Genomic DNA, 8,742 nt, shown 5'->3' on the forward strand with positions numbered 1-8,742 from the left:
CATCTCACACAGGACCATGTGCTGAATTTATTCAGGCATTAACCAAACCTCATACACAGTAGGGCTTTATTTAGCTCAGGGAAAAGTAAAACCATTTGATAAGATCACATGCTCAGTCATGAGCATTAAGGCTAAGCTTCTCTCAAGCAGCAAGGATTTAAATTTGAGAACATGGGCTTCTCCACAGTACATAAAATGTACTAATAGACCTTACTGTACATGATCCTTGCTGTGACTAAGCACAAACATTGAATAAATGTGTAAGCAAATCCAATGGAAAACTGTAAATAGATAACCTGAGACACTGAGTTTAGAGCTTTGGTTGAGGGTGCTGCAGATTTCCCACTCCCTTATACCCTCATGTGATCACTCATTGAAGAATCATCCTACAATTTGTTTTATTATCTACTGTATGTGTGACAGATCAGGACTGAAGCGATGCATTTGAGTTGATAAGTTGATGTTCATCTTACTAGTAAACAGATACGAAATATACATAAAGTCCTTGACAAAAAAAATAATCACATTATTTAATAGCAACACCTTTTATTTTGTAAGTGGAGTTGTAAGCCATATGCAAGTACTTTAGTGTTTCATTCATTCATTCATTCATTTCCTACCGCTTATCCGAACTACCTCGGGTCACGGGGAGCCTGTGCCTATCTCAGGCGTCATCGGGCATCAAGGCAGGATACACCCTGGACGGAGTGCCAACCCATTTCAGGGCACACACACACACTCTCATTCACTCACGCAATCACAAACTACGGACAATTTTCCAGAGATGCCAATCAACCTACCATGCATGTCTTTGGACTGGTGGAGGAAACCGGAGTACCCAGAGGAAACCCCCGAGGCACGGGGAGAACATGCAATCTCCACACACACAAGGCGGAGGCAGGAATCGAACCCCCAACCCTGGAGGTGTGAGGCGAACGTGCTAACCACTAAGCCACCGTGCCCCTATAGGATAAACTAATGAATAAATTAATATATATTATTAAGCACACCTTCTTCTACTGTAAGGTTGTTTTGTGTGTTGTAGTTATTTAAAACGTTGACAATTTCTCATATATTATCTCCATTTATCTTATAGATGTTTATATCCTGCACTCATACCACCGCGGCCTGGGTTTGATTCCTGGTTAGGGAACCAGCCCAGCCACTGAGGGGTTAACTTTCAGTGCTGATCCCAAGCCTGAATAAAATAGGTTATACCAGGAGTGGTATCCAGCATAAAACCTGTGCCAAAATCAAATATGTGGATCGAATGAGTCGGTCTCATGACCCTGAACAAGGAGCAGCCAAAGCACAATGGCATATTATATATGTTTATAGATTTCTAGAAATTGCCATTTCTGATCATGTAAGAAAGACTTACACCACCGGACAGTGTAAGACACTCAATGTCACATTCCATATTGGATTGGATAGCGTTGCTGTGATTGGCAAGGGAGTGTCTCTCAGGAGGCCAGACTTCCATTTCTATAATTCAATCACAAAAACGCAATCACGCAATCAGACTTCTATAAAATTAAATTTAGAGTATGTAATGTTTCTAACCAGAGCTTTGCAATTTTCAGTTTTAAGGTATAGCCATGCACCACTTTAGGGTTTCCAGAAAGTAACCCATGATTTCTTGAAAATGTGTTTTTTTTAGTTAAAAATAATTTGTCATTTGAATCAGCAATAATGAAATGGTGTTTTGCCTTATTAAAGCATTTGAGAGGTTTGTTAAAATAAAAAACAAATCCAAACAATAACCAGTAAAAGGACATAATAAGAAAGCAGGAGAATGAAACCCTGTCTGTTTATAATTGGCAGGTTGATTTTAGAGAATCTTCTAGAAAACACTGGACCCCTCCCATCCCCTTTCACCCATTAGAGTCAATGGTTAATTATTCACCCTCTTTTGTTATGCAACCTGCAGTTTTTGCAAGTCATTGTATGTCATAAAGAGGGCAATGACCCAGACAAGTTCTAAAACAAACAAACAAAAAAACAATAATAATCATAAGCAATTCTATAATAAGTAGAATGTTGTAATTTACTCATGGTATTGCTATTATAATAGTTGACACTTTAAGAATACAGTATGCAACCATTTTTGCCCTAAATGTAAACATTAAGAAAAACCTGCATGATATAATATTCATTTAAATGCCATAATATTTTTTATTGCTGAAGCTAACAAACACACACACACGGACACCAGACACACACACACACACACACACACACACACACACACACACACACACACACACACACACACACACACACACACACACACACACACACACACACAGGAACACAGTGTTTTCTTTCCCAGTGAAGACCTTTACTGTTTGCAATCAGAGTGTCCTGGGCATGTAAACTAAATAAGCTACATTTGAAGAGACAAACTGTTTCATATTGTGTGTGTTCTTTCTGATTAAAACATATCAGTCTATCAGCATGCTTTATCTCTTTATCTTCACCCCAAACACTTACACGTGTGCAAACTCAAACAGAGCCGTGCTTTCACATGCAGACTGATACACTCCCAGATTTGTGTTTAATAATAAACTACTACTTACTACTAGGATGTCTAGCTACTATGAATGCAGACATTACAGAGATGAAACTAAAAGAGAGAGAAAGCGAGTAAGAGTGGTGAATGTGTGATACCTAGCTGCGCAGGTTTATATTAATATATACAGTACAGTATGTTTGTCATATATCTTATCATTTCTACAGTAAAAGCTCATTCACAGCAGCTTACAGTGATCCACATAAGTCATAATATGTACACATTAATAATAATTGGATTCAAATGTCTTTATGTAACAAAAAAATAAAACATATAACAACAAATTGTCTACAAGCAGGTGTTTATTTTTAACGTTTATGGAAGGAGTCTTTAGAATCAGTACTTTGTAACAAAGGTAAAATTGTAAGCTGGCATTTTACAGGAAAGTCTTCAGGACAGCTGACTTTTTTGTTTTCTCTATAAGAATCAATGATATGCAAAAGAATTATGTGAAGGTATTTCACAATTTTACAAACTTGTTACATTCCATCTGAGAGATTAGCATTTTCTAAGTTTGAATACAGCTACACAACTACAGGGCTTTACAAGTACAGGACAGGAAGAGTTAGATAAGCTTATTTCTACAGCTAAACCAACTTGTTCACTAGACCCCATTCCAACTAAATTACTGAAAGAAGTGTTATATAAAGCTGGTGAGCCTCTTCTTAATATTACTAACTCCTTGCTATCTTTAGGTTATGTCCCTAAATCTGTCAAGTTGGCAGTTATTAGGCAACTCATTAATAAACCGATCCCAGATCCTCAGATCCCAATGAACTATCAAATTACAGACCTATTTCACATCTTCCGTTTATGTCTAAAATACTAGAAAAGGTTGTGTCTCTTCAACTGTGCTCCTTCTTACAGGAGAACTATATCTTTGAAGAGTTTCAGTCAGGTTTCAGGCCCCATCATAGCACAGAAACTGCACATGTGAAAGTTACAAATGACTTGTTCCTAGCTTCGGACCAAGACTGTATGTCCCTATTAGTTATACTTGACCTTAGTGCTGCATTTGACACTATAGATAATCATTTTTCTAGATCGCTTACAAAATTACACAGGTATTCATGGACAAGCTTTAAGCTGGTTTAGATCCTACCTATCTGATCAACACCATTTTTTAGAATTAAATGGTGTATCCTCCAGTTTATTACCAGTTAATTATGGGGTCCCTCAAGGATCAGTTCTAGGACCTCTGCTTTTCTCGATATACATGCTTCCATTAGGGAACATCATTAGAAGACATGGGATTAGTTTCCACTGTTATGCTGACGATACACAGTTATATATCTCATCAAAACTAGATGAAATAGCTAAATTGTCCAAATTGACCGAGTGCGTTAGAGAGATAAAAGATTGGATGAGCTGAGTTTTTCTGTTGTTAAACTCCGATAAGGCAGAAATACTACTTATCGGACCAAAAACCAATACACAGAAACTCTCACAATTCAACTTACATTTAGAGGGATATACTGTTACTAGTAGCCCAACAGTGAAAGACCTGGGTGTTATATTAGACAGCAACCTGTCTTTTGAAAATCATATCGCCCATACCACAAAAACAGGCTTCTTTCACCTTAGAAATATTGCCAAGTTGAGAAACATCCTACCTGTATCTCCTGCTGAGAAGCTAGTTCATGCATTCATGACCTCTAGACTGGACTATTATAATGCATTACTAGGTGGTTGTCCTGCATCTTTAATAAATAGGCTACAGTTAGTACAGAATGCAGCTGCCAGAGTTCTCACGAGGACAAGAAAGTATGACCATATAACCCCAATTTTATCATCTCTACACTGGCTACCTGTTAAGTTTAGAATTGACTACAAACTGCTGCTACTAACATACAAGGCTCTTAACGGTTTAGCTCCCACGTATCTAACTGGTCTTCTAACACGTTACAATCCTTCACGCTCTCTGAGATCACAAACCTCAGGACTTCTTGTAGTTCCCAGAATATCTAACTCTACATAAGGTGGTAGAGTGTTTTCATATTTATCTTCCAAACTTTGGAATAGTCTTCCTGATAGTGTTCGGTGCTCAGACACACTTTCCCAGTTTAAATGTAGATTAAAAACTCATCTCTTTAGTCAGGCGTACACATAATACATCCCATAATAGTGTGCACTATTACATCAGACTCAAATATAGCAAATATCATGAACAGCAGATATGTTAATCCCTCTCCACTGCTTCTCTCTTTCTAACCATCCCGAGTCATCCAGAAATTGTACCAGCTCCGATCGTCTTTCGTGCGTTGAAGATTTTGGACCTCCACTGAGATGAGGTCGACTCTGAATATCCTGAGGCATCTAGAGATCTACCAGCTCCAGTTGGACTCTGTGATACTATAAAGGAGATGTGAACTCCATGTGGTCTTTTGCATCAATACAACATTTGTCAGACTGTACATTTATAATCACACCCTCCAGTGTCACCCATATGAGAGGAGGTTCCCCTTTGAGTCTGGTTCCTCTCAAGGTTTCTTCATTTACCATCTAAGGGAGTTTTTCCTCACCACAGTCACCTGAGTCACCTCAGACTTGCTCATTGGGGATAAATACATACACATTGTGAACTAAATATATCTAATATTAATCTTGAATTTTGTATTCCATTAATCTTTATATTATTCTTTATATTAACCTTTTGTTCTATGTTTATGTTCTGTAAAGCTGTTTTGAGACAATGAACATTGTAAAAAGCGCTATACAAATAAACTTGGATTTAATTGAATGTTTTTCTTCCTGAGTAAGAGCCTCCTTCTTGCCTCCCTACCCCATTGCCCAGCAACCAGACATGTGAAGTGATTGCTGTCACATGCAGGTAGTTTCCAGTAATTTTTTTTATAGCCACTGTATATATCAGGTGATTGTGATTTATTAAAGTTTACTAAAAAGGTTTTTTCTTTTTTTTTCTTTTTCTTTTTTTTTTTTTTTACCGCATTCCTATTTGAGATACTATTTAAGTTTTTTTTTTCATCAAATTATGTCATAACATTATTAATTTCTCCACAAATAAACCATCTATTATGCTATACTTAGTAAAATCTGAGAATAATTGTCTTTACTTATATATGTTCATTTGATCTGTACGAAAATATTGAAGACTTTATCGAAGGTTTTATACATGAGGAAAATCCACTAGGGCAACATTTGTGTCTTTGCTGCCATCGTGTGGCGACCTTTCTATAAAAAAATAATTTTATCCTTTATTCTTTGTACGGAGAAAAAACCTCTATATGTCTGACAAAAATATAGATATTTTATCATATCATATCATATAATATCATATCATAATATATCATAAATAAATAAATAAATAAATTCTTTCATTCTTTCTCACTAAGCATTTTAATCAATTGCAATTAACTCCTACACTACTACTACCATTCAATTGAATTCATTTTCTTTCTTTCTTTCTTTCTTTCTTTCTTTCTTTCTTTCTTTCTTTCTTTCTTAAAAACAACAAATGCCAATAAATTAATATTTTCTTCATATCCTCCTTGAATACAGTTAGTAAAGAATAAATAAAATCATAAATGATATACAAAGGAAAGAGAGAATATCTCAGTATGGATATTTTATTAGTCATGCACTTGTCCTTGCACACACAATTACAACTACACAGAATACAACTACTGCTGTAAATGTTTAAGTGTTACCTGATTGATAAAGCAAATAAAGTTATCACACATGCCATTTATAAAAGGAGAGTTTGGCTTGAACACGCTTATGTCAGATTACAGTGTCTTCTGGGTAAACCCTGCTTGTAAAGTTTGCAATTACTTGGACTTGGTCCCTCTGGTCCCTTTGTTTACCTGCTTATCTGAAAGCAAAACAAGGCAAGGGTCAGACACAATAGGATGTGTTACACTGTGTGAGTGTGTAAAATATATACACTTGATGTGCAGGTGTTTTATAAGTGCAAAGCCAAGCTGGATCAAGACAATAAAGAGCAGTAAAGAGCAATAAAAAGCAGACCTGATGTAAACACACAGCCTTGAGCTACAGGAAAGCAGATGTCTTCCCTCAGTAAATCAAGGTAAAGACGCTGCAGCAAAGGTTCTAGAAGTGGGTGATTTCATTGCAGGAAAGAGTGAGTGTGTGGTTGTTGTAGATTGAAAAGAGTGTGCAAAGAGTCGACATTGCTGGACGGTAAGCCTAAGGATAAAGAATGCACTGATTACACCAATAAGACCAGAGTTGTCTTGGAGACCCACTGAATTAGAACTGCATGAATCTTGGGTAAGGTGCTCCCTAAGACAGAGCACGGGCTCTGCCAAATCTGCCAAACACACACACACACACACACACACACACACACACACACACACACACACACACACACACACACACACACATTTATCTTGTGTGGTCAGTAGAAAACAAAATGTCCTCAGTCTTTTTACGCCTTTCATTCACTAACACGGTTTAAAAAAATCCTGAATGAAAGTTCATTCTCTCCCTCTCTCTCTCTCTCTCTCTCTCTCTCTCTCTCTCTCTCTCTGTATGTGATGCATTACAAAACTTGTGTTTTTCTGAGAGTGCATCAATGTGTGTGTGAGAGAGAAGTACTTGTACTTTTTTAAAGAGCCTGGGCTGCATGGGTATTTGTGCCTAGACAAAGTTCAGAGGATTGGCTTGCTTAAACGACAAAACCGATTCAGAATATCAACAGCTCGATGGAGGGGATGCCTGAGAGAGAGAGAGAGAAAGAGGTCCATGTGCCGGAAAAAACAACGATGTACAAAGCCAGAGAAAAGGGTAAACAAAGAAAGGGAAGGAGAGGGGGGAAGACGTCTTCCGACAGAGCTGCATCAAGCCAAGGACTGCTTTGACCTTTACTTTCTCTTTACATTCTTCCTCCCTCCTTCCTTCTTGTTCTTTTTCCATCCTCTACTATCTGTGTCCTGTCCTTTGTAACCCCAGTCTCCACTGCTGACCCAGATATACTAAAGTTCACCACTCATGATCTGTTTGTACCACTAACACATTGAGCAGACTTACAATGATGTTTTAGAAACAAGTGATAAAAAAACAGTCTATAGGCCTACAAGCTGTCCAAAATGTCTGTGATACGTCTCTGAGATCTTGTTATTATCAATGCAGAAATGAGCATGTACACACTGTACAGGTATCAGCAAAGTTTAGTTAAAAAAAATCTAATTAATACTACATTTATTACTACTGTAGATATGTACTTGGCAAAACAGGAGTGAATAAATTAATAAATTAAGGATTATTTACAGTCGTATGCAATAGTTTAGGAACCCCAGACAATTTCCATGATTTTCATTTATAAATATTTGGGTGTTTGGATCAGCAATTTCATTTTGATCTATCAAATAACTGAAGGACACAGTAATATTTCAGTAGTGAAATGAGGTTTATTGGATTAACAGAAAATGTGCAATATGCATCAAAATGAAATTAGACAGGTGCATAAATTTGGGCACCCTTGCCATTTAGTTTTATTTGAATACCTGTAACTGCTTAGCACTGATTAATTGGAACACACAACTGTTTTTTTAAGCTCATTAAGGCTTGAACTTCATATACAGGTGCATCCAATCATGAGAAAAGGTATTTAAGGTGGCCAATTGCAAGTTGTTGTTCTCTTTGACTCTCCTCTGAAGTGTGGCAACATGGAGGCCTCAAAACAACTCTCAAATGACCTGAAAACAAAGATTGTTCAACATTATGGTTTAGGGGAAGGCTACAAAAAGTTATCGCATAGATATAAGCTGTCAGTGTCCACTGTGAGGAACATAGTGAGGAAATGGAAGACCACAGGCACAGTTCTTGTTAAGGCCAGAAGTGGCAGGCCACGTAAAATATTGGAGAGGCAAAGGATGGTGAGAACGATCAAAAACACCCCATAGACCACCTCCAAAGACCTACAGCATCAACTTGCTGCAGATGGTGTCACTGTGCATCGTTCAGCATTTCAGCGCACTTTGCACAAGGTAAAGCTGTACAGGAGAGAGATGCAAAAGAAGCCTTTTCAATACAATAGAGCCACAAATACAATAATGCACAGTAGTAAGAGCAGTTTGAATTTATAACACCTCTAGGAATGGAACAGAGTAACATGTAAAGAGTGCTCCTAACACTGAGAAGCAAAGCAATAAATATTTCTAAGTCTGAGTTCTTGCTTGGCAACA

The sequence above is a fragment of the Tachysurus vachellii genome, chromosome 7 (assembly GCF_030014155.1).
Source record: "Tachysurus vachellii isolate PV-2020 chromosome 7, HZAU_Pvac_v1, whole genome shotgun sequence".
NCBI classification, from domain to species: domain Eukaryota; kingdom Metazoa; phylum Chordata; class Actinopteri; order Siluriformes; family Bagridae; genus Tachysurus; species Tachysurus vachellii.